Genomic DNA, 26601 nt, shown 5'->3' with positions numbered 1-26601 from the left:
AGAATGCCACTTTCTGATGTCTTTACTTGACTATAATAGTTTTGGTCAATTGTAACTGACATTTCATTTATAATTTTGTTATTTGACATCTCAACAGACAAGACACAACAAGGCACTAGTGTAAAAGAAATAAATAACAAAAAAATCTAAAAGGCGCATATACCAAAACACCAAAATGAGAACTCATTTTTGTAAATGAAACCTATTTGTCGATAGAGCACATCAGTCTTGTGAAGCGGGGTAAATTAGAAGGCTTGCATTTCCGTGGGGTTGTGCAGAATGCCAGTGGGTAGTGTTCACACAACATCCCTCTGTGCATACTATTTACCCCTGGATTGCTTCAGGCTAATGTCTCAATAATTTTCCCTCCTTTTTTTTTCGCAGGTCCTTCCCACAAAGGACTTGACTAATGATCCATGGACAAAATGAAGCATTCAAATTTATTCATTAATCATTCATCTCCAGCTCATTGAAAATGCTAAACTTCCACAAAATTAAGATTGAATATTGAAAAGTGATTGAGGGAGACAGCTCTCTGAGGAGATGGGAAAAGAGAGGATAAACAAGCAAGAAAGGAGGAAAAAAATGACAAAGGACACAGAGCGAGAGGCGGTTGAGACCAACCCGAGCCAGGTTAGGGTTACGCAGGTATACTATCCACTAGTTAAGGTCAGAGGGGTTTAAGTAGGTGTAATTAGATCCAAGAATCTAGAGAAGCGTAGAATTTCTGTCAACACAGCCCCCTAATTATTCTCTTTTCCAATTAATGGTGACATAGATTAATTATCTGATGAGGCAAAGCCAATTGCAATCATTCACCCCGCTAAAATTAGATCATTCCTGACAGTAGCATGAAAGTCACCTGCTTCATTGTTATGGATTGGGCCGTGAGCGTCGGACAGGGGAGAGAGTGAAGCATGCTGGGGGTTTAAGTAAGTTGTCTGGCGCAGGTGAGTGTCCAATTTCTCCGCTATCTGAACTGTAGACATCTTCCTGCTCCATCCGTGGCTGCTAGTTCAGTCATCTGTCAGGCGAGAGCGGGGACTGAGAGAGGCACTGGATTGCGTTTGACAACTCCTTCTGTTTAAATAGGCAAGCAAAGGGAATCAATGAATGCTGGCTAATTCACTACAAGCACTTGTAGTGGAGATGGAGCCTGCAAAAGTCCCTGCTTTAAAGGCCAGTATAGCTGGTCACTAGTATATGTTGTGTTAACTAACCAGCTTGACTTTCTTGGTGGCGATAGTGCTAGTCTTAGCATGTCCATTCAATTTCAAGCCCATTTTAATATATATACACACTATAAAAAATATTCAGGGGGTCAGCATGATTTTTTTGGAGATAATCCAATGTGTTTATTTAGCAAGTACACAGTAAATATCTTCAAAATGTTTCAAAGGATTTCTAATTATTTCAAACTTTCCATGAATTAAATAATCCCAAAATATTTTTTCATTGTTTCCACAAAAATGTTATGCAGCACAAATGTTTTCTGCATTGGTAATAATAAGAAATGCTTCTTGAGCAGCAAATCAGCATATTAGAGTAAAACTTTTTCACTTATAGTGAATTTCAAAATTATTTACAAAGAAAGGCAGGTAATGCATTGACTTATTGAATTATATTTACTTGTAACACAAATTAGATTTTCTTGTAACAATGGTATAATGTTATAATTTAAAACTTTTTTTGTAGTATTGTATTTTTTTATATATATTTGTAGAATGATTTCTGAAGGATCATGTGACATTGAAGACTGGAGTAATGGTGCTGAAAATTCAGCTTTGATCACAGGAATAAACTACATTTCAAAGTATATTAAAATATAAAATGATATTTTATATTGTAAAAATATTTCAGAATTTTACAGTTTTTTTTATCAAATAAAGGATTTTTTGTAAGCATAAGAGACTTATTTCAAAAACATTAAAAAATCTTAGGTAGCCCAAACTTTTGAACAGCACTGAATATAATGTCACGATAAAATATAATCGAAAAATATCTAATCCTACGTTTTGTTTCATCAGGATACACATATACTCACTGGAGAAAGATGATTTTTGTTTGTAAATCAGTTTAATTGCTGCATTTACTGTACTAGTCAAACTTTGTCCCATTCCCTTACTCCTACGAAAGAGCGACACTGACATTTGAGAGACTTTTATTTCACAAGACATAAGATTGAGAAAGACAAAACACTCCTGTGCATGGGTTCAGTGCGTGCCTGTTTTAAAAAACCTCAGCAACCAGTTTTTCTATTAAACTGCCTTGCACTGTCAACCAGCTTGGGAACTGAACTGGCCTAGCCATGCAGAAATTTTCTGACTAACAATTATATCTGAAACAAGATCTTGGATTACGGTCCCATGAGAGCAGCGCAGTGGGCGTTCGCTCCAATTATTACTGGCCATTCACAACTCTCCACCCTGCTCTCTGTTGTTACCAATTGTCAATTATGCTATCCCTGGTGTAAACTTGCATAACCCGGAACTGAGTGCCCAATCTTGCAGCGGCGTTTAAAGATGACAGGCTTGCACGCTTTCTCTATTTCGTTTTACTCTCCCCCCATCTCTATACTTCAGTAGAGCTGCTTGGAAGCAGTCATTTGTTCCTCAGTAAGAAATAGGGACAAATCAGTGGAACTAGTTTTTGCAATCCCCAACCTTGAGGTTCCTCATGAATAGATGGGTGGACAACTTTTGCTAGTGGTATCTTAGGAGAAAAAATGTTCGGACAGGATCTGCATAGATGAAAATCTTTGCACACTGAATATTTGTGATGGTTTAAGATGGTTAAAACGGCCATGAAATGGAAAATGTACACATGTAAGAGATTACTCTACAATAAAAACATCCCCATTTTAAAATGTTTTTGCGTTCCATGCTTTTGAAATGCCAGGATTTCATTTGGCAAAAATCTGTTCAACAATGAATGTAGACAAACTACACTGCCATAAACTGAATATCCTCCCAAAAGCTCAGACTATTAGAAATGCAAAGTTAAAGTTTATTTTTAATGACATGCCTGAGCGATCAAACAAGAATGTTTTGATGCAAAAAATAAAAAATAAAAAAACTAATATCATATGCTAACCTCAAGAAACATAATATAAAGATCTGAAAATTCATATCATTTTTAAAGTAGGGTGAATTCAGGTAAATTAGGACTCTTTTGCCATTGAGATGAATGGGAAAAATGGCCTATTATCCTGAATTATCCATATCTTCTTACTCCAAATATGTGCAAATAAATAAACTGTATTAAAAATGAATTGAATTGAATAATTAAGAAAGGTGAATAATCTTGAAAAGAAAGAAGAAGAAAACTTCAGCGACTTGTTGGGGTAAAAAAGTGTCCATTTTCAACCATGAAAAAACAAAGCTCAGTTATTGTTTGTGTTGTGATAACCATTGAGTTATTATGAGTAAGAGTTATTTACCTCTCTGAGCCCAAGAGGACTCCTTCTCACACGGCCCGGGACAACATTCCCGGATGTCCCCCGGACAACGAACATGTATATACTAGTGATCTGAAATGTTACTGAAATCTTGGCACGGAATGGAAACATGACTAGAAAACTTATATGACCAGGAAATAGCTTTTTGATTACCAAGATGGCTGCCAAATAGACTGAATAGCTTTAAAAAAAAAAGGTTGTGTGCAATCCAGAAAGAGAATCTTCAATCAGAGATGGAGACAGAGATGTTACTTTGGAAAATTTAGCCCTCTTTTACAACTTTCTCTTTAGTAATCCCTTTCTTTGCTGAAATATTTGCCAGACTTCTGTCATGTAGAAAAATCACATAACTTATTGGCTCATAATATCATGAGGGGCCCCTGACCCTCTCTCTCTTGTCTTTACAACCCCCATGACCCATATGCCAGTGCCGGTCTGGCCATTGACAAAGGCAATAAGACAATAAGAAGCAGTAACAAACTAGATTTTCTAATACCACCGGTTTATTTATTTCCAAGCCATTAACATCTAAGTTTAGCAACTACTCGACTCTGGTAGTTTTGGGTCATCAGTGCTTTATTGCTATACTATATATAGTATAGATTTTCCAATGTAAAGACTCCTCTACACAATGCCAGTCTGTGTCTGGGGGAGGAGATCAACACAGAGCTGTGACAAAGTTTAGAGTAAGGCTGCTCCTTTTGTCCTTCACACTCGGAGGAGCTTGAAGAACTCCTCGTCTTCATGCTCCATTCACCAGCCTGACTTCCAGAGCTGGCCTCCCCTGACTGAGCCGCAAACACACCGCCGCTCACCTCATTATAAGCACGCATAGCACACCTTCCACTGAGACCAAATGCCTTTTGTGTTAGAGCATCCAAACATTACGACTGCATTATTCCAGTATACAAAATCATGTTAAATACAATGCTAATTTGAATCATTATTTAAATGGGGGGTACAATGCTGTTTCATGCATTCAGAGTTGTTTACACAGAGTTGGATTCTCATGCTAAGCATGGACAAAGTTTCAAAAAACAATTTGGATGTATGATGGAGTATTTATGTGCCAAAAATCTTACATCCCGGTTCATACAAGTATCAGAGAGTTTTTTCTTCATGACGTAGACAAGGGTGGAACCCCTTATATGGGCATTTCTCCCGGAAAAACATGCCTGCGCACACATCAACCAGGTCAAAAGCGAGATTGCGTCCATCATCAATGTTCTTCATCCGGCGGCAACGATGCATGTAGTCTCGCATAGCCAGACCTTCAGACTGGAGGTCTGGAATTCATGGGAGCTTTCACTGGCCAAGGCTTGCCCATGAGGCCATTTGACAGACATGTCAGACAACCAATCACAGTTCATTTTGTTCGTCGTCATGTTTCAAGGCTTGGAAATGTCGCCACAGTAACAGACCAGTGTGTAAAACTGCCGTGAACTTTAAATATTTCACATACTTTTGAAAATCCAGTGTTTAGTTGATCCTGATAAGTGCGGTGGCTTTCTTCTTTCGTTAGGGGGTTTAGCACCACGGTATCTTTGTTTCTAGGCAGAACGTTAAAGAATGCGACACACACGTCTCGCGGAAATCCTGTAGAATTCAACCAATCCGATGACGACTTCGACACTCCTGAAGTGTTTTCACTTTTGTGTGCCATATGCACCAGGCGTTTAGCCGATGGTCCGTGGGCATGACGTCTGAGGCTTGCTAGGGAAGAAGGTCTCCAAAGAAGTGTGTACTTGTTGGTAAGAGAAAAATAACTTTGTTCAGCGTCCTAAAGAATCCAACGTTATGTATACAGTGGATACAGTTAGTTTTTCCGGGGCAGCAACAGAGTTTCACAAGTGTGTTTGTTGACAAACGTTTTATAAACGAGGCCCAGTTCGGCGCTGGATTTGCAAATATGATAAAACTAAAGACTTTTTGGAGATATGAAGGATGCAGTACTTCTATATGGATACTCAAGATTTAGACTGGGTGAAACTGTTTGTATTATGCCCCCTTTAAATATAATTTTAATGACAGTTAATTTGTGCATGCATTAGACACTTGCACTATTTTTTGCTGGTCTTTATCATGTAAATGTGTGGTAGACTGATGCCAATCTCTCAGTTTTTTCAGCACCTTATGCCATGATCGCCACATTTTTAAGATGTCCTAAATGAATGTACCATACATACAGACTAAATAGTTTTTTGTGATGTGACAGTATATTAATCCAATTTTATTTCTTAATGCTGTATTATAATGTTCCCATTTTTTGAGGCATTAGCCAACATAGATGCTGATATTTAGAGAGTGGGGAGGGTGATATAATGGGCAGATGTCCGTGATGAGAGCTAAATGAGATGTACACATATAATCACTAAAATTAAACAAAGATTTTAACACAATATTTACTGCAAACATTTGATATTTAAAAATAAATGATCCATTGACTAAGCTAGATTTTTGAAATGCTAATGCTTCTGTCCGAGCCACAATTACGATAATCTCAAAATGGCACAAAATCTCAGAAATGTCTTTCGATATATCAATTCAAATTCTACTTCAATCCTTATGACATCCTTACTTTCGTTGAACACAAAAGGAGATGTTTTTAAAATGTTCACACTGTTCTCGCTCCCACATAATGAAAGTAGATGGTGGCCATCTGCTGTCAAGTTCCACAAAAGCATCATAAAAGCAGTCCATGTGCACAGTATTTCATATCTGAAGTTGTAGAATAGCTTTGTATGAGTCACAGACTGAAATGTAAGTCATTATTCACTGAAAGTGTACTTGACAGCCATGGTCACTGTTCACTTTCAATTTATGGCACAAGGAGCACACTCTCCACCTGTGTTTCATGGAAAGGGTGAGTAAATGATGACCAAATGTTAATTTTTAGGTGAAATGTTCCTTAAAGGTTTACCATCTTATCCTCAACAAGCATTAACCAGAGTGGGACCCATTGGAGTAGCTAGTGCGATACTTACAAATAGTGTTATGACTGTGTGTGTGTGGGGGGGGGGTACTAAACAGCCCATACCTGGAGGGCTTTCATTTTCTGGTTGTTCTGGTTGGAGAGGGTCTGGAAGCGGGCCAGCTCTGCCTTGCTGTAGACGCTGCGGTGTTTGAAGTATTTTAGCATGGCTTTGTGCTTCCTCTTCTGCAACAAAGAAAGCTGGGGAAGAAAGAAAGAAAGAAAGAAAGAAAGAGGGGGAGAGACAGAGTGAGAGAGAAAGAGAGACAGAGACAGAGAAAGAGAGGGGGAATTGGTAAGGCAGGAGAGGAAATTAATGGCTGTGTTCAAGAAGAATGATGGAGGGGAATAGAGAAAGCAGTCAATAGCCCATTCTGCAGTACACGGGGATGACAGGAATTTCACAGTCTCTTGCTCTCCCTGCCCACTCATGTGCACTGGGCGGAAACCAGTCACATCTGGCTGCCAGGATGGGGGGTTAATTTTCTCTAAATGCTTCAGCGGTTTTGTTCTAGCTCAGGCAAACTCGGTGACTGCAAAGCTGATGAGTAAAATATTTCGACTTCACTCACTTTAACTTTATACCAATCCCCTCCAGACATATTTTACACATACACAAAAAGTCATGAACCCCCTGCCGCAACGAGAAATTATTCCGAGTAAACTGGAAAAAAGAAAAAAAAATGAGAGAGTGTGTTTGTGTGAAAGAGAGATTAAAGAAGTAAGAAAGAAAGAAAGAAAGAAAGCATGCTGCTCTCTTTATTATTTGTGCAGTTTTCCAGAAAAAAAGGGGTTTCAATTCAGAGGGATGTCGTCCCTTGTTTCGCCCCATCTCTTCTCTCTTCCTTTAAGCTTATCATTGCTTGGCAATGTGTTCTTCGGAGCATGAAAAAACTAAAGCGAATTAGCTCAGCCTTTAACTGAACGAGTACAAAAAATGTCCTTTATAGAGCTGTCAAAACCTGTACCATCCTATAAATGCTACAAGTAACAATATTCTGTAGAAAGATATTGTAATAAAAAATAACATCAAAAAGACGCCAGGCAAAGTGATGCAAGATACTATTCTCATCCATGCTTTCTGTTGTTTGTACACTATCTGTACTCGTATAACAACTCGACTTGAGATGTTTACAGTGCAATTTCTGTTAGGACTTCAGGGTTACCTTTTGTTTACAAGCATTAAAGTGTTTCTGAAAGTTTACTGTAGGTGGCCCATGGGTTGAACATTTAACCACTGCAAGGGGGCGCTCTAGCTCTCTCATTCAGACTAAACAGGCAAAATGTCACTATGTATGATAACTAGTATTATATATAAAAGTGACCTGTTGAAGGACATAGTTGCAGTGTCCATTAAAGCAGTAAAACTAGACATATAGTTGGAGCTACAGTCAACTTATAAAAGTGCAAAACAGAAGACTGTCAGCAAAACATCTAAGGTTCCGTATGTAACCCTGGTTCCTCGAAGGAACGAGACGCTGCCTCGAGAACAAATGGGGAACGCGTCCAGCATGACGTCTCTGAATAACGTGTATAATCAGTCCAATGGAAGGGCGAGATGTCATAGGCTGGTGAAGTCAGAGACCAGGTAGCATTAAAGCATGAGCGGTGAAACCGTTAATCAGCCTCAAAGGATGAAGCAAGCGCCGGCCAGAGATGCCGGAAGTGTGGCACTGCGACGCAGCGTCTCGTTCCTTCGAGGAACCAGGGTTACATACGTAACCTTAGACGTTTCTCTTCAGGAACTCGAGCTCTGTCGAGAACGATTGGGGAACGAGAATGCCCACGCCGCCAGACTTTCAAATATCTGCCTAGTGCGGAAGAGCACAGCTAAAGCAAGAGAAGGAGCCTGACAGAATTCGGGGACAACCTGTCCAATGGCCAAACTTCAGAAGGAGTGAGTCTTGACCCCCAGAAGAGGGTAGATCAGAGGACTCGAGGCTTAGGATAATCCTGATCACCGCTTAGCATAAGCTTCTTCTGGCCGGAGGCCTCAGCCTCAGCGCACCATGGAGGAAACATGTAACCAGAGGGTTTCTGCGCACTGACTGGCCACCGAGAGGGGCGCGGTAGGCCACCATGGCCGCCACGCAGACCTTCAGGGTGGAGTGGGTCAACCCTGTGGAGAGCCTGCAGGAACTCCAGCACTGTACCATACGGGCAGTTAACTGGGTCGAGCTGGCGGTCTCTGCAACAAGAAGTGAAAAGCTTCCACTTCATGGCATACAGTTTCCTCATTGAAGGAGCTCTGGATTGGAGAACGGTCTTACAACCTCGGTTGAGAGACCGGAAGCTAAGAGTTGTGCCTCCTCAGAGACAACACCTACAGCCTCTAAGCTCCATGCGGGGGCGCACCCTCCGCCTGCGAGAGGAGATCTCTCCTGACAGGAACCTCCCATGGAGTGCCGTCAAAAAGAGAAATCAGGCCCAGGAACCATACCCGGCCCGGCCAGAACGGGGCTACTAACAGCAGCCGGACTCCGTCTCGGCGCACTCTCTCCAGAACTCCCGAGAGCAGAGCAATCGGGGGAAAAATGTACAGATGAAGCCTCGGCCATGTCTGTACCATGGCGTCCAGCCCCAGTGGAGCTGGATGAGTCAGAGGAAGCCAGAGGGGACAGTGCGATGTGTCTCGAGTCGCAAACAGATCCACCCGAGTCTGGCCAACATCTCCAACTCTGCTTCATCACCTCAGTGTGAAGCCGCCATTTCCCGGGCCTCGGCCCCTGCCTCAACAGGATGTCTGCTCACATATTAAGATGCCCAGGAATGTGAACTGCTCTGAGCGAGAGTAATTTGTCCTGGGCCCACACAAGGATCTGGTACGCTAGTTGTATAAACGGCGTGAGTGCAGACCTCCTTGGTGGTGCGCACCAACACATGGTGACCTCTTAGGTCTGGGAGAAAATAACGAAGTGCACGACGCACACGCAGCATCTCCAGGCAGTTGATGTGCCATGTCAGATGGCGACCACTCCACAGACCACGGGCAGGGTGGCCACTCATGACCGCACCCCAGCCTGAGAGAAGCGCTCGCCGGAGATCGCTGCGCCCTGAAACACTGGCAGGGTTGGCAGAACGATCTCCTGAGGGCACTGAGGAGAGACGGGCACCGTGTAATGCGGTGTACACCACTCTTCCCCAGAGGGAGCTGGCCCTCAAAACGTCCTAGGCCAGCGAAAACAACGGTCCGTAGAACTGCTTTCCACTAGACGCCTTCGGCCTGGGAGTGCCACTTTGACTCTAGCGTCTGCGGAGTACAAAAGTGACACCCCCGGCACGAGGGGCTGGAACACAGTTGGGACTGCTCCGCCCAGCAGCCCCTGACCGCCTCAACCTCCTCAGAGGAAGAGCGGTACACACGTGTTCTCACACAAGAAATCACATTCCTAGAGCCCCTGTACATCTAACTTCACATAGTCAGATAAATATGTCATTTTATTCCTTAATATTAAATGCAGTCAGCAACCAGACTAGTCAACACGGTCTGGTGTAGAAAAACTCACATAAAAATGAAACAATGTAATACACGCGTTGCCTCGGCAGCGTGCATGTCTTTTATATATATATATATATATATATATATATATATATATACACACACACTTTCAGATATAAACTTTGCAGGATGTTTTCATTCATTTAGAGCTGTGTTACACACTGCATGAAAGGTATTTTTCAAAAATCCATTATAGGGGCACTTTAACTACTGTAGCACTATAGTACAGGAAAAAACTGCATCAAATGTTAAATATTATAATGGTAATTATGAAAACAACAGAATCATTGTCAAATTTCATTGCACTTTACTCATTGTTCTATTTACTTCTCACTTTTAATTATAGAGTATATATTATATTTTTGCTATATGATTAAAAGTGAGAAAGTCAATAATTATTATTATTATAATTTTGTTTTGTATTTTCTGTTGTGCATTTTTTTGTAATCGTACTGTGAAAATGAAGTAAATTCTAATTCTAACATATAAATTACATTCTGAACTAATCAGATGTAGCAAGTTTTCACTAACATATAGCCACATAAACAGTGCTTTGAAACACCATCTGAATATATTTCTCATGATAAATGTGGTATCACAGTTTCATACATGTGGAGCAGGAGAACGTGATAAATATACATTCTGTTCAAACAATTAATAGACATATAATCAGCATGGCATATCTTTCAAAAATGGTAAACTGTCATAAGAATCCATATTAAACTACACATCCTTATAGATATGTATGAACTTTAAGAAGAGCTTGTGGTAAACCGCTAAGAGATGCGACTACATTTGCTCTGAAGGAGAGAAAGCTGTACCAGTCTGAAAATAAACAACAAACTGTAAAAAGGCTGAATACTGAGTAAAAGAAAATCAGGCTTTGATCATGAGCGTGGAGAATCCCGTCCACAGGATTTGCCTTTTGCATGCATTTCTCACTTGATAACATTCATGTAGTTAGATGAGGAGTTGTACGAGTATTAGTCTTTTGGGGAACAAACAATGTGTCTTGCTCTTCAGTAGAGTTTTACCATCAGTGGTAGAATATCAAATCATATTAAAATGATCTACAGCTCAAAAAAAAACTATTTACTTAAAGTGACAGATTACGTCTAGATCAGTATAACTAGTAATAATCTCCAGCAACAACAATGGTACTTTAACAATAACGATCTGTGGAATAATGTCACGAAGACACAAAGCTTTAAAGCTGAAGTGTGCATTTTTTTTTGTTGTTTAAATCTTTCTCTGATCTCAGCTTAATATGCAGACAACTGTAAGTAAGCCATTTATGTGATTGTCACAAAAAAAGTATAAACACTGTTGCTCTGTGTTGTTATTGATATATTGCTTTAAGTAGTATTTTGTATCTTTTCAAAATACTAAATACAGTAGTAATCTCAAATCTTTTAAGTGAACAAACCATTCCAATGAACAAAATCTCCATCACAGAACAAGTTTTGTTTTGAGACTGAACGAGACTCCCTGAATGAACTAAAGTTGAGTTTGCATTTAAGGGAAAAATGTCCAAAATACACTCTTTCTAGAGTGATCTTCACAGAGTAATTATGTTTTTACTCTGTGTTGTTTAATGAATAACATAAAATGATGTACAATTTGATGGCACCTACAGCATAATAATGTAATTTATAAAAAGAACAAACTAAACAAATCATTGAATGAACAAATATGACGAAGAGATAAAAAGAAAAATCATTTCTAAAAAAACATTAATTCAAACAGCTTAGAATCAGCATAAATCTGTTTATTGTAAAAATAATAAAAAAATAACGTAAAAAAATGTAAACATGGTTAAAATACAGCTAGCTGTGGAACATGCAATATTCAATTAGATACATAAAATATATGAGATTGAAACACAGTGGATTCATTCATGCTAAATATATAAACCTGGTTAGTGTGTATTTAAAACATTCACTTTTTTTAGTACTATTACAGAAATCTTACCTGTTCCTTAACTTCTCCATTTATGTATGACTGACAAATATGCATCAAATTAAGTTTATACATTTTTTAGTTAGGTTAAATCTTTATATTTTATATGCAGTTCAAATACATCAATCTTAAATACAGGCCTAAATACTTTTTTGAGTGCACTAATTTCTGTTCCATCCCAACCCAACTATCTATATGTTCCTATATGTTCCAACCTGTTTGCAGTTTTCCAGTCATTATTTTTACAATTCCTTTATGTGGCATAGAAATGAAACACTTCAAAAGCACACTGATTTAGTGTTGTTTGTAAATGACTGATGCACTGCAGTCCATAGGTACAGACTGTACTTGCACACTGCAGCTTTGATGAACACCAGCATAACCACCCATCCTTTAGTGATGAACGTACGTGTCATATTAGCATTTTCCCAAACGTTCCTGAGATTCTGGTTCCTGTGAGCGTTTGCATCTGCTATGTGCCTGTTTCCACTCACTGCCATGTGAGATGGAATAAACACACATGCATGCTAGAGCAACGCTGTCTTAAAGCTTATCTCATCGTGATTAGATTACTGCAGTGGCCTCCTAGCTGACTGCCCAACTAAAACCAACCACCTATGACAGGCAGCGTGGAGCACGCGAGTGTACAGTAGTCCGTGCAAACCTCTCTCTCATTACTATTTTGCATGCCTGCTGTCTATCTCTGATGACAAAGATAGACAACCACATCATTCACACATGCAGAAAATAGCCTTGATGTATACACACATACGGAAGGAGTTGCAGAGAAAGAAGTGTGTTTGTGGTAATACTTATGAGAGTCACCTGCTTGTGATCCTAGATGTAGGCCTCTGATCTGTTTCTTATGTCAAAAACACATACGGCTGGCCATCATCAGAGCTTTCTACAGCTCTCTGTACTCTTGAGCTAACTTCAGATTGGCTCTTACGGCTTCCTGTAGATTACCCTGGAACAGATTTGCACAGGATGTTCTCCATCAGCTTCTGAGAGACTCTAACATGTATAACGAACCATTAAAAGCTAAAACAAAGACTTAAACCTTTGCAGCTGAAGAATGAACATTGAGTCCTAATTAATGGAAGGGTTAACCCAAAAATTTAAAAAAAGGCACATTTGTGACTTCCCAAAACATTATGGCTTTCAAATGATTTCAAGGATAGGTTTCGATAAAGCAGTTTTCCATGCACTGACAATAAATTGGGTCTAAAGCTTCGATAAAGAACACAAAAGCTGATTAAATGACTTGTGCACTATTTTTTAACTGTTCTGAAGCCATACGATAGTTTTTTGTGCGAGGAACAGACCGAAATTTAAGTTATTCACTGATAATCTTGCCCTCCAGTGGACTGTTAACCTCTGTGACCAGATCATTGAGTCAGTGAATTGAACTTGGATTAGTCCGATTCATGAACAAATCAATCAGCTTTCAATTAACTTTTATTTCAGTTTTTCTTCTTCAAAATTTTATGAAATTGTGAAAATGACTAGCAATGAAGATTTTTCAACACCATTTTTCCCAATGTACTTCTATGGTACTTTTGCATCATTTGAATCTGCACATTGATTTCCCATGTACTTTTGACAGACCTTTTATCCAAAGTGACTACTTCAATCATTTTATCAATATGTACAATCCCTGGGAATCAAACCCACAACCTTGCACTTTCATGTCACATTTCACTTCAGGACCAGTTGGTTGACACAAAAGTAAAGTTACAGTAAAAAAAAAAAAGCATTTGAATTAGGTTTTATTTTTAGTTTTCATTTATTTTAATATTTATTATAATATTAGCAATTTTATTGTGCGTTTATCATTTTTATCAGTCTTTATTTTTGAATAATTCATTTTAATTTCATTTTTCATTTTTATTTATTTAGTAATTTCAGGGCTTCAACTTAATGCAACTCAAGGCAACATTTATTTATGTATATTTATTTAAGTTTTTCATCTAATATTTATATTTTGTTTTAGCTTTATTTCATTGATTAAATATTTTATATAGTTCAAATTTTAGTTAACGATAACAACTCTGCACAAAAGACACTTATTCTGATATTTTGTGCTTGCAATGCAGTAACTTTCAAAAAATGTTCAGTGTTGTTTAAAAGGATACTCCATCAAAAAATGAAAGTTTTGTCATTAATCACTTACCCCCATGTCGTTCCAAACCTGTAAAAGCTTTGTTCGTCTTCGGAACACAATTAATATATTTTGGATGACAACCGGGAGGCTTGTGACTGTCCCGTAGACTGCCAAGTAAATAACACTGTCAAGGTCCAGAAAAGTATGAAAAGCATTGTCAGAATGGACTCTGACGAGGTTTTTTTTTTATACTTTTCTGGACCATGACAGTGTAACTTGGCAGTCTATGGGACAGTCACAAGCCTCCCGGTTTTCATCCAAAATATCTTAAATTGTGTTCCGAAGACGAACTAATAATTTACTGGTTTGGCATGACATTGGGGTAAGTGATTAATGACAAAATTTTCATTTTGGGGAAGAGTGTCCCTTTAAGTGTCCTCATATTTTTGGAGCCACTGCATGTAATTGTATCTACATTGTTTGCATTTCTTTTTGCATTTTTCATGTTTTACACTAAAACGAATGCTCTTTGAATGCAGAAACTCTAGTAATCATACAGCACTTGAAGTATGTAAACAAATTACAATAAATAACTGTCTGATTTGCTTGTCTCCACAATCTCCACAACCCTGTGTCAGCATCAGACACGTGGAGTGAGAGCTATGGAAAGAAAGATGGAGAGAGAAAGAGAAGAACGTTTCTGCTCTACCTGAGAATAAGGAATAATGAAGAACGACCCAGCGCTAAACTGATGAGTTTAACCCAGCACAGAGAGTGGCAGTAAACATGACAAATGCCGGCTATTGATTTAAAGCTTAATTACTGCATGCAGTGCTGACAAAACCCGTCTGATGCACCTCTGAAATGTAAATGGGACAAATAACACTTCATTGGCCATAAGAAACTGACGGTGTCTGCACTTTGCATCCTACTGCTTTTCTACTCACTGAGCGTCTGACTTCATCAAGTAAACAAGCTACATGAGAATATGATGAGGGGAGAGAAAAAAAACCAATTCAGCTTGTGAGGAAGTCACAGTGGAGTGTGTCCATAAGTGCAAGTAACATTTAACGCATCTCAACTGATCGTATAAGGAAATGCACAACTGTTTAAAATGGTTACAAATGGCATGAATTTCTAATCCGTGCTGTAAGTCAACTCAAAAAACCCTGTTTACTTGCTTTATTCACATTCCTGTTCTTACTGAGATCAATTAATTGGTGCTAGATTTTCCAAAGGATTTTTTCCCCTCTAATATGTAATAATTTGTTGCTCCACACTGCCCTTTTTTTTCCACTGAATATGCTGTTTCGCTCAGAAATATGTTACACTATGAAAAGCTTGTAAACATATTTGTAAGCACAAATTTGCATTGACCTCAATGCAGACAGCAATGCAAAGGTCATGGCACTGAATACACATGCTGACGAAACTGATGCCTTTGATAAAAGCGATCTTAAAGTTTAAATCTTAAGATTTTAAGGGGGGACATGTGGTCCAAGAAAGATGATACAATTGCAAATTTATTTAGATGTGAAAATAATGAAGATAAATGTATGTATTTGTATGAAACCATTAAAGAAATGTAAAGCTCGTTTTTAGAAAATGTGACAAATTCGGTTTTCTTTTTCTTAAAGTATTTCCTATTTGTTCTTAAAGTGTGTCCCTCTCATCTATAACACATGAAGCTGTGGTCGTCATCCAGTGTTGTGCGTCACTATCTATATTTCCTATGTTTATTAACATCTCATGGCTGTGACGTCTCAACGATGCGCCACTCTGACACAGTCTCTCTTTGTTGGAATGTTAAAAGTCGAAACGTTTCTGTTGGGTGATGAATCTTTGTGCTGCTTTATTGTTTCCTGTGAGCAGTCTAAAGAGACTCTCTGCTCCAATGCCCTGCAGCAAGTTAATGGCAGACTGGCTCTATGAGGGAGGACTTTTAATTCGGCTCCTGTCTCGCACCAACAACTTGTTTGGAGTTTGCTGCTTCTGCGCGCATGGCGGATTAAGCCCCATTGCCTTTTCTTGTTTTGAACTAATGCATTCTTGATCACCGTTTAATGAAACTATATACCACATGGCGATTTCACATTAGATAAGCCATGTGAGACTTTCATCAGGAGCCGGGCTCTGACTGAGGCCATAATCCCGAAACTCAACTCCCCCAATAAATAGTTTTTCCCTCCGAAAATGAAGTGATAATACGTGGGTTTCATGCAAAACATAACATATTATCTCTGACGGAAAATTATAAGAGCTTTCATCAAATTATTAGAGGAAATGTTAGTAGAGGTGTGATCCTGAGTGTCGGATATTACAGAGCAAAGGTGCAATGGGATTTGCTTTACTTGAAACATTAGGGATTTAATTTGTGGATATCAGAAGACACAAAAACAGTCAATTTGAATCTACTGGCAGTGTTTTAAAACATAAACTCTTGTTTGTATTGCAGGAAACTTTGCAAGTTCAAGACACAAGTGACACAATCTCATAGGGGGACATTTAGTCCAATAAAAACATTTCAATTGCAAATTTATTTATAAATGAAATCCAGATTGGACTAATGAAAGTAAATTCAATTGTACTCTTTATATGGACGAATTTAATCTTTAAAGCTGAAAATGTATAAAATATAAGTGAAATGTTTCTCTGACGATCAGTCTTTATAGAACAGAATGAAATCATTTTAATGTTAAACAAATGTAATGGTGTAAAGTTAATATTTAAAAAAATTTCACTTATCTAATAATAAACAATAATATATATATATAATAGTGCTGTAAAACGATTAATCATCCAAAATAAAAGTTTTTGTTTACATAATACATGTGTGTGTACTGTGTATATTTCTTATGTATATATAAAGACACACATATACATACATCATATATTTTGAAAATAGTTACATGTATTCATATATTAATATATTTAAAATATAAATATATTTTTCTTAAATATATACATGGATGTGTTTGTGTTTATTTATACATAATAAATATACACAGTACACACACATGTATTATGTAAACAAAAACTTTATTAATCATTTAACAGCACTAAATACACGCGCACACACACACACACACACACACACACAAATTATGAATAGCAAAAATTCAACAGCCTTTGAAACTCAAAGTATTTGTAAACATTTGTACATCTCTAAAGATTTTCATATACATAAAACAGTTTGCATTTATGATGTTATTAATACATTAATATTGTACTTTAATATTGTACAAATCTATAACAACATTTTATGTGCATATACCTGTAAATTTGAATACAATAAAGCTGCTGTCAACACAACCAGCTAACATTAGATAATACTGGACAAAAGGTTTTTAGTTACATGTTTTGTTCTGAGTGTCTGGAAATGTATTATTTAGTATCACTGGGTATTTCATAAAAATGACACGGTGCATCATCATACAAATGAAATTCTAAGATAATTTCAGCTTGAATTGTGATTTATAACACATCAAATCCCTGAAACTATCAAATGCACTCACGCTCGTTCGGCTTCAGCTGATCTGGTTTCTGATATGTAAAGAAAACATTTGTTAACCTGGATTATAATTATTTAAATAGCAAAACTAATCTAGGATCAAAATAAATGTAAATATTAAAGAAAGGGTTCTTAACCTCTGTGTCCTTCAGGACAGCCGGCGTTGAGTGAACAGTGCTGAGAGAATCTGTGCGTGATGAGACTTCCTCTGTTCACAGGAAGCTATATCCCTATGCACATCACCCATCACTACTGTGGCTGTCCCATGTATAAAACCACATAGTGTTTGACAAACCCCTGAAACAGACAACTAATCGATCACGATGCAGTGATGCCATAGAAGAACCATTTTCGGTTGAATTTGTTTCTTAATTTGAAGAACATTTTAATAGTCATGAAGAACCTTAACTACATAGAACCTTTTGGAAGAGGACAAGCTTTCAATGAAGTTCAAAGGTTCTTCATGAAACCATCAATGCCAATAAAGAACCTTTATTGGTATAAGTGTTTATAGGATTCTTAAATTCTACCTTTTCAATGGAAACACCTCATGCAGCTGTGGAGTATCATGAGGGTGAGTAAATGATGATTTTGTATGTTCATTCAATAACCTTTCTAATAAACTCATCTTTAGATCAGAATGGGGCAGGTGTCCTCTTACCCTGTTCTTCAGCTCCTCTAGAAAGGTTTGGCTCATCTTTGGTGTCTGAGTGTACAGCATACACCTGGTCGAACTCGGCTTTGACCAGTTTCCACTGCTCTCGCTCAAACTGATCTTCAGCAGGACATGCTCACGATCCTTCAGTAGCTTTCTCACAGCCTGTCCACTGGAACACAACAGCCACAACAACGTCATAAAACACAGTCCGTCCCACGAGATCCACACCACGATGTACAGCAGCCCGCTCACAAAAATGCTTGCACAGCATTCAGCTAATTTCACAACTGGAAATGAAAACACTCTGAATACAGTTAGTGACATCTTGACAACTGATTACACAAGATGTGCCAAATCAAAGATTAATTACTGCAATAGTTATGTATAGAACATTAAACAAACTGCAGTTTGTTGACAGAAATATCAGGGAAACAATAAGGTATTTTCAGCAGCTTTGTTTACCTATTAACTTATGAAACAAGCCAACTTTCAAAATACTTACATTAAAGCATAATACCAAGATAATGGTAATATTATGTAAATCTTTAGTCACTGTATGTGTGTGTGTGTATACATATACATATACATACGCACACATTGTATAATGTTATGCATTAACATTTAATTTTTAAAATTAAATAAAAAACTGCATCTTTTAAAATGTGCATATCTTCGGGTCTACACTGTTCATGGTAATATACATACTCCTCCAGATTTGATTATACACCTTTTTAAAGTAACGTGCCATCCACTTCCAGTTATTTTAGCTGTATAAAAACAGTCTATTATGCTGCTTTATATTGCACAAGTTTATTTTTCAAGTTCCTTCCTATAGCAACTAAGTCTCAGAAGTCTCACACATTCTTAGAAAATAGCTCACATCCGTGTTGCAAAATAAGGTGGATAATGCCTTTTTTGCATGCTCTATCACTGTGGTAGTTCATGCTGCGGTGCTGCTTCACAGCATTTTAATTTCAGAAGCCACGCCACACACACCTACACATTTTTAATGAAGTGGAATTAGAGTTGTTGCATGATTTCATGACATGATCTGTGGAACACAGATTCCGTGTTGATAATTAAAGAATCCAACACACTCACACAACAGACCAATGAACCACAAGACATTTCCAGCACATTTCTCATAGTGTTGTCATTCGAGTCTCCATCTCCAACATGGAATCTAATACTGATCCATAAGTTCTTTCTCAAGTTGGGGAGAACCACTACTGTATATCCAGATTTTATTCCATGTCATAGTTTCTCATGATGTTATAGATTCAACAAAACGGCAACACATGAACAGCCCTGTTGGCTTGTGTGTGAAACATATGGTCTTCATAGATCTTACGCCGGCAACGTCATTTGTTGTTGCTGTACCATGGACAATTTAGGGGAAGTAACAACAGAATTGTTTTTCATTTGGGTCAATTTCATTTTCTGCAGTTCTGTGAAAAATCTCTTTGTCATACTTTTTGTTGTCTGATAAAATTTGGTTATTGTGCTTGAAATTTGGACTGTATAGTACTGTTGATTTCAATATACCTGAGCAAATCAACGCTGATAATGAACGTGAATTTGCGCAGCCTGTCAGTTAACAATGGCTCTGTGTAGTAACAGCTGCTCTATGTGAAATCACGCACCTGATGGAATTTACTGCGGATTAGAGAACCGGCTTTACTGACGAGATGCGCATTAATTATCGGCCGATATTTATCATGCACCCCTAATAGCAACTTGTGGAAAATGGGCATCAGATGACCCCTTTAAATATCACTAGGATTTTACAATAAAATACTATCTTCAGAATTTTTCTGTGTAATAAATGCAGACTCGGCCTTTTACTGTCACAACATAACATATTACTGCAAAACATTAGTGACAACCACTAATATCCAGGAATATACTTTAAATTCAAACTAAAATTCAAAGCATCATATTTTTAATCATTTTTGCATATATATAAGCAAAAATGATTAAAAATATGTTTTGTTTGTGGTTAGCCTTACAAGGTGATGAAAAGTTGTCTGTATTGGATGCAACCACAAGACATTTCTTGAGTCATTACTTATTGACTCTACGAGACAAAAACTAATATATATATATATATATATATATATATATATATATATATATATTATCCAACTGTTTATTAATATATATTATCCATTGGATATCCAACTGTTTGAAAGGACCACTGTTTGTTCTAGCACATAAGCATAAGCTTATATAAAATTTCATTTCATATTTAAACTATAGTGTCAAACATTCATGAAATCTAAAACATCATATAGCACCACCAATGGTCAAACCAAGCTTCGCTCTTTTGAAAAGTTTCTAAACTGTTAAACTCTGTGGTGGCAGAACAACATCAAAAATGCACAAAATACACATTTAAAAAGGAATAAACAAGAAACTGCTAAAGAAACGAGTTAGCGCTCTGCGGCTCATTCACTCAAGCGTAGAGTAATTGTGAAATCAGGGCTTAGACAAAATGGAGGCTCTGAGAGAATAAACACGGCAGATCAGTGCAAGGAATCGTGGGCCTTTCCTGCCCTCCAGAGGACGTGAGGGTTGATCTCCAACATGGCACATCATTTCACCTCTGATTTATGTCATTTAAAATAACAGGCTCTTATACTTACAGATGTTTGTATTTGGTTTTGAAGCTGGAATACAAAGTGGCAGGTGAATGCTTTCTACCCAATTCTTCATTTGCTTCTGTTTCCTGCCTCTCAAACTGGTGCGTCTCTTTCACCAAGGCGTTGATTTGGCTTTCTCTCAATGTTAGTGTTTCTTTCGACTCTTGAATTTGTCTTTGAAACGCCTCACACTGTGACTGCAGCTGCTGTAACTCACTCCTGTAGGCAGAGAAAGAGAAAGTCCACTTTACATGTCTAGATTCTGCTTCATACAGATGGAGGGAAGCAGATGAATGACATCAGATCCTGTTAAAACATTGCTCAGTTTTGTCAGTATAAATCTCTATGCAGTTTCTCCTAGAGGAAATTGTATTAGCATGTTCTATTTGTTTTTAGTTTATTTGCATGTTGTCAATGTGTTTTAACAAGCAGTGGTTGGTTATATAAGTATAACAGACATCCTAAAATCTATAAATGTAACATAAAAATTGCAGAACATGGCCACAAGGCTGATTTTAAGATTTGTTTTCCACAGGAGAGATTTCCAAAAATTTAAGAATTTTGTAAAATAAAAGTATTGCATAAAATGTCCGGTTCTGTCCAGATAACATGAATTAGAATGTGATTTACATTAGTAGAATTTGCATAACATATTTTTGATAGCGATATTGTTATGTGCCTACACAGAGATGGATAGGAATGAATAATTGTGACGATGGAGAGAACAGCATTTTAGTGACACCTTCTGTCTGGATTGATATAACACGAGTGAAATGAAATAAACATATAAGCCTGAGATGACCAAAAAGGACTCACTGCTTGTCACTCAGATGATTTCTGATCGTTTCCATTTTTTTGTTCATCTCTCCTTTCCTAAGGTCTGTTCTGAATTCTTCATTTTTACACTCCTCCTGAAGTCTCTTTAGCTTCTGAGAGGTGTTTTTAAAATCTCACTGGCCTGGAAAAACATTTGTGACAATGTGTTATTAAAATATAATAGTCAGACAGTGTTTATCATGGCAACATGGCTCAACAGTATAAAAAAATTAATTCATCTTAAAATGTAAAATTTGTTTCCTTAAACAAATTTTACATTTGTATTTATCCAGATGTGTAAGAAAACATTTCAAATATACTGCATTTGATTATAAAAATCAGGGACTTACAGTTTTATCAATAATTTATCATATTTGACTCAATTATGTCACACACAATTCTTCATGGGATGAATAGTCAGTGTTGTTATTGTGAACCAAAAGTAAAATTATTAAAAAGTGTTTTAGTTAACTGAAATGAAAAATAAATATCAGGTGAAAATTTTTAAATGAGGAAAATCTGAATGTTGCTTTGGCAACAAATCATATAAATAAGTACTAAAATTCTAAAACGGAGACAAAAATAAAGCTAATAAGAAATATTATATATATATATAATATATAATTATATATATATATATATATATATATATATATATATATATATATATATATATATATATATATATATATATATAAAAGAAATATAATATATATAATAACATTTACGAAAACACAAAATTATTAAACTTCAACTTAAAAATATTTTAATCATTTTAAAATTATAATCATTATAAAAATAAACTAATTAAAATACTAATAAATTATATAATAGGATAATAAAGAATACTATAATAACAACAGGGAGTAGTTCATTCACAAAATAAACACTTCAGTTTAGCACTCTTTATAAAATCCCTGGTGTGTGGTCTCTGATGCGCTCCTCTAGTACGTTCTGGACTCTTTTAGTTAGACCTACATCCTTTCTTCTCTGTGGTTTTGTCTTATTGATCTCAGCTCCTCTAAACAAGCCAACAAACAGGTCTCACAGTAAACACCTCACTTTGTGCTGTTCGGATCTGCTTCATGATTTCACTCTCCAGCCGGAGTCTCTGGTGCGCGAGCGGCCCGTGTTTCCTCATAAAATCGATATCCTCCTTCAGACGTTGGTTCAGCAGCTCCGTGTGGGTCGGTCTGTCTCTCACCTGCAGCAGCTGATCTCTCCTCATTTCATCAGCTCGGCGATGTCTGTGTTGCAGGCTTCACGCTCTGACCGTGCAAATATGAGACAGACTGATGCGAAAAATTAAGGATGGAGCAGAAAAGAGATTATTTTGGTAATTAAACTTTTTTAAGGACCCCATAACATAAGTTTTGTGGCTTTTAGTCCATATCTGTAAAAAATTACAAAATATTTTTTTTGCCTTGATAACTGATATTGATATACCGGTATTTTATTGCCTTTATCATTTACTTTATTTCATATAAATTACTTTATATTTGTGCCCCTCAAGCCATTTTTGTGTGTTTTTGACCCTGCTGAATTTTTTTGACTGTAAATTGTAATAGAATAGAATAGAATAGACACTTTATTGCCACATTACTGGGCCTGAAGTAAAATGTTAGAGCTAGAAAAAACTATTTGAACATAAATTGCATGCGGTAATCAATATCCAGTCTGACCTTTCTGCACTGCTAAAGGAAACTCATTCTGCTTCAAGAGACAGAGGCTGTCCGGTTTCTCTCAAAGTTTCTTTGCTTTCTCCTTTTCTTCCTGTAGAGTTTTCTCTGCCTCTCTGGTTCAGCTCAAGATGCTCGATCAAACTCATCATCTCCATCAGGACGTCTGCGGAGAGACGTCAACACTCCACTGTCTATTTACAAATGAATAAATTATTATTATTATGTTATTACTGTTATTTACTAAATAACCAGAACTAATTTATTGATTGAAATAAAGCTGGAATAAGTTTAAATACTGATATACTGAAATACTGATATATTTATATATATATTCATAGTATATAAACAGTTAATGTACTGTATAATAATGATATAAAGGTTTGTTCATATCCCCTAAAGAAAACTAAGTGCTATTATAACCAAAATATTAAGGAGAGTCTAGACTGTCCATCATTACCTTGGCCAAATACACTATTTAATCAGTTTTAATAATATTAATAAATTAAGCTTAAGATTAATTTACAGTTATTTTCTGGTGATATGTTAGAGTCTATATAATAGGTGTAAGACTGCTGATCACAAGTGCTATTGGGAAAAAAAAAGGTTATAATTGATGTATGTGATCTATCTATAATGCTTCATGGCTCACTTCCAAATGATACTGTGGTTGTTTTCATGTGCAGTTTCATGCTGAGCATTATCACCCTAGAAGAGAGGAGACATTCATTATTCATTCATTATGTAATATGAGAGCAAAGAAAATAAGATGTGACTCAACTCATTTAACTGACAGCTCAATCTGGGTTTGATCTGTGTGGTACTGGTCTTGATCTAAGGCTTGAATTATTGTGGTTGAGTCTTGGTCAATAGATAAAATAAATAATACATATTATATGTATATGTATTCGTATACACACACACACACACACACACACACACACACACACACACACACACACACACATACATATATATGTAATAAAATCTTCATGTTGTGTTTGATTCTACCTGTTGGCCCCAGTTTTCCAGTTTGGACTTCAGTTCCTGGATATAACATACTGCTTTGTTCACACATGGTGCTGGAGTGTTAACCAGAGCACAGCTCTGGATTTTACCATCTCCCTGCTCTGAAACATACAACTGAATTTGATCACAGATATCATGAAGATCTCACTGGATCTCATTGGATCATATATACTGAAATCTTAAAGGAATAGTTCACCCTAAAAAATAGTTTCTTCATTGGCACAGATTTGGAGAAATTTAGCATTACATCTCTTGCTCTCCAACAGATCCACTGCAGTGAATGGGTGCCGTCAGAATGAGAGTCCAAACAGCTGATGAAAACATCACAATAATCCACAAGTAATCCTCACCGCTCCAGTCCATCAGTTAACATCTTGTGAAGTGAAAAGCTGCGTGTTAAAAAGAAACAAATCTTTTTAATGTCAAAACAGTCCTCTTTTCATAATATTGCTTTCCCCTAGTGAAAGCAGTCTCATCTGAATCAGGAGAGAAATATGCACAGATCAATCACTGTTTACAAGCAAAACGAGGACAACAGGGGATGGACTTTTTCACTGGAGGAAGTGTTGTTATGGATTATGGACATGTATTTTGTCAGTTCTTTACTTCACAAGACATTAATTAATGGACTGAGGTAGTGTGGATTGCTGTGTTGTTTTCAGCAGCTGTTTGGACTCTCATTCTGATGGCACCCATTCACTGCAGAGGATCCTTTGGATAGCAAGTGATGTAAAGCTAATTGGCTCCAAATCTGTTCCAATGAAGAAACAAACTCATCTATACATTGGATGGCCTTAAGGTTTTAGCTAATTTTCATTTTTGGGTGAACTATCCCTTTAAAGGCCAACATAAAATGGCTTGCACAACCCATTTTACATCCATTATCTGACATATTTTAGAGTGAAACAGCATTCAGAATAGAAAAAGGTGGGTTTTTTCTTATCCTAGTGGATATGATAGAAGATTGTGACGACAATATATATATATATATATATATATATATATATATATATATATATATATATATATAATATAATAATGTGCACAGATTAATGGTTAAAAATAAAACCAAAAACATGCATTAAGACAGTTCTGATGTCCTGTTGTCTTTTTATGATGCTTTATTATTGAACTCAACTTTGCTGAGTTCATTGTAACTATTAATATTTAAAAAATAAAAATTGTATCCTGCATGTATGTGATCTTTGACACAGTAAGCACAATGTTTTGGGAAAATATATCAAGGATCCTGACCCCTATACATGCCATACTAAGCAAATAATATTGATAAACAGTATTGCACGTTACATTAAGAATGCTCCTTAACTTGATGGAAACTTGAGTAACTTTATGTCAGGCATGTCTCAGAAAACATCTATGAAAATCAAAATCAGTGACTGAATGTATCAGTCATCAACCACTGATCACATACTGTTAAAACCAATGATTCTCTAAGCTTGATGATATCAAATGCATTACTATGGTATCCTATTTTTATTTATTTTTTTGTTACTTTTGTTATTCTTTAAAAATATTTTTATGAGGTTGACATAATACATTGACATCAAAACAGCTCTTTAACTACCGTCTGCACAAAAATAAACAAAGTTATCTTAAGTCAATTAGTAATGAACGCAGGTTAAACGATGTTAAAAGTCGCATCAAATGAGTACAGCAACACAACAGGTTTGACTGTGATTCACGCGCAAAATACTTACTTTATTCCCTGCTAAATCGCTGAACGTTGAGCCATTGATGACATGTATTTTATTCATGACCCATCAAGCGCGATATGATACATGTTGACATCTCGCCATTGTGTCACGTCGCGACGCCACTTTTTTGTTTCCAGCCCCCAGCTTTCATCGTGCGCGCGCGGTTACTAGGCAACAGGAAGGCCTTCATTCACCACTGAGACAATAGACAAAACTGAAAAAGTGAAAAAAGCCTTTCAGGGTTGCGAAGGTTTTGATGCTGAATGGTGAATACAATCACGCATTAGCATTTTTCACTTGAAAAAAAAAAAATATATATATGCACAAGATAAATTAAATTAAATAAGATCAAATTTTTGTTGTTGTGATATATATTTTTTGTATTTTTCATATTTATAATACATTTATCACACAAATTATTTGCTCATAACATTTCGCCACATCAAAATGTACTTTAAATGTATAACATATAATGTAAAACATTTAATAAAAAATTACTTTACTAATATTTATTTATATTTCCGCATAGCACTGATGGATGTGTTCAGTGGAGAGACTCCG

The 26601-nt window shown here is 36.7% G+C and overlaps 1 pseudogene; it reads right to left on the bottom strand.

Moving 5' to 3' along the window:
• Nucleotides 1-815: 815 nt before the first annotated feature.
• On the bottom strand, nt 816-23466 carry LOC132124412 (coiled-coil domain-containing protein 178-like; annotated as a pseudogene).
• Nucleotides 23467-26601: the final 3135 nt, after the last annotated feature.

Source organism: Carassius carassius, chromosome 42 (genome assembly GCF_963082965.1).
Source record: "Carassius carassius chromosome 42, fCarCar2.1, whole genome shotgun sequence".
NCBI lineage: Eukaryota > Metazoa > Chordata > Actinopteri > Cypriniformes > Cyprinidae > Carassius > Carassius carassius.
Note: the sequence above shows the minus strand (reverse complement) of the source record. Positions and strands in the feature narration are given on the sequence as shown.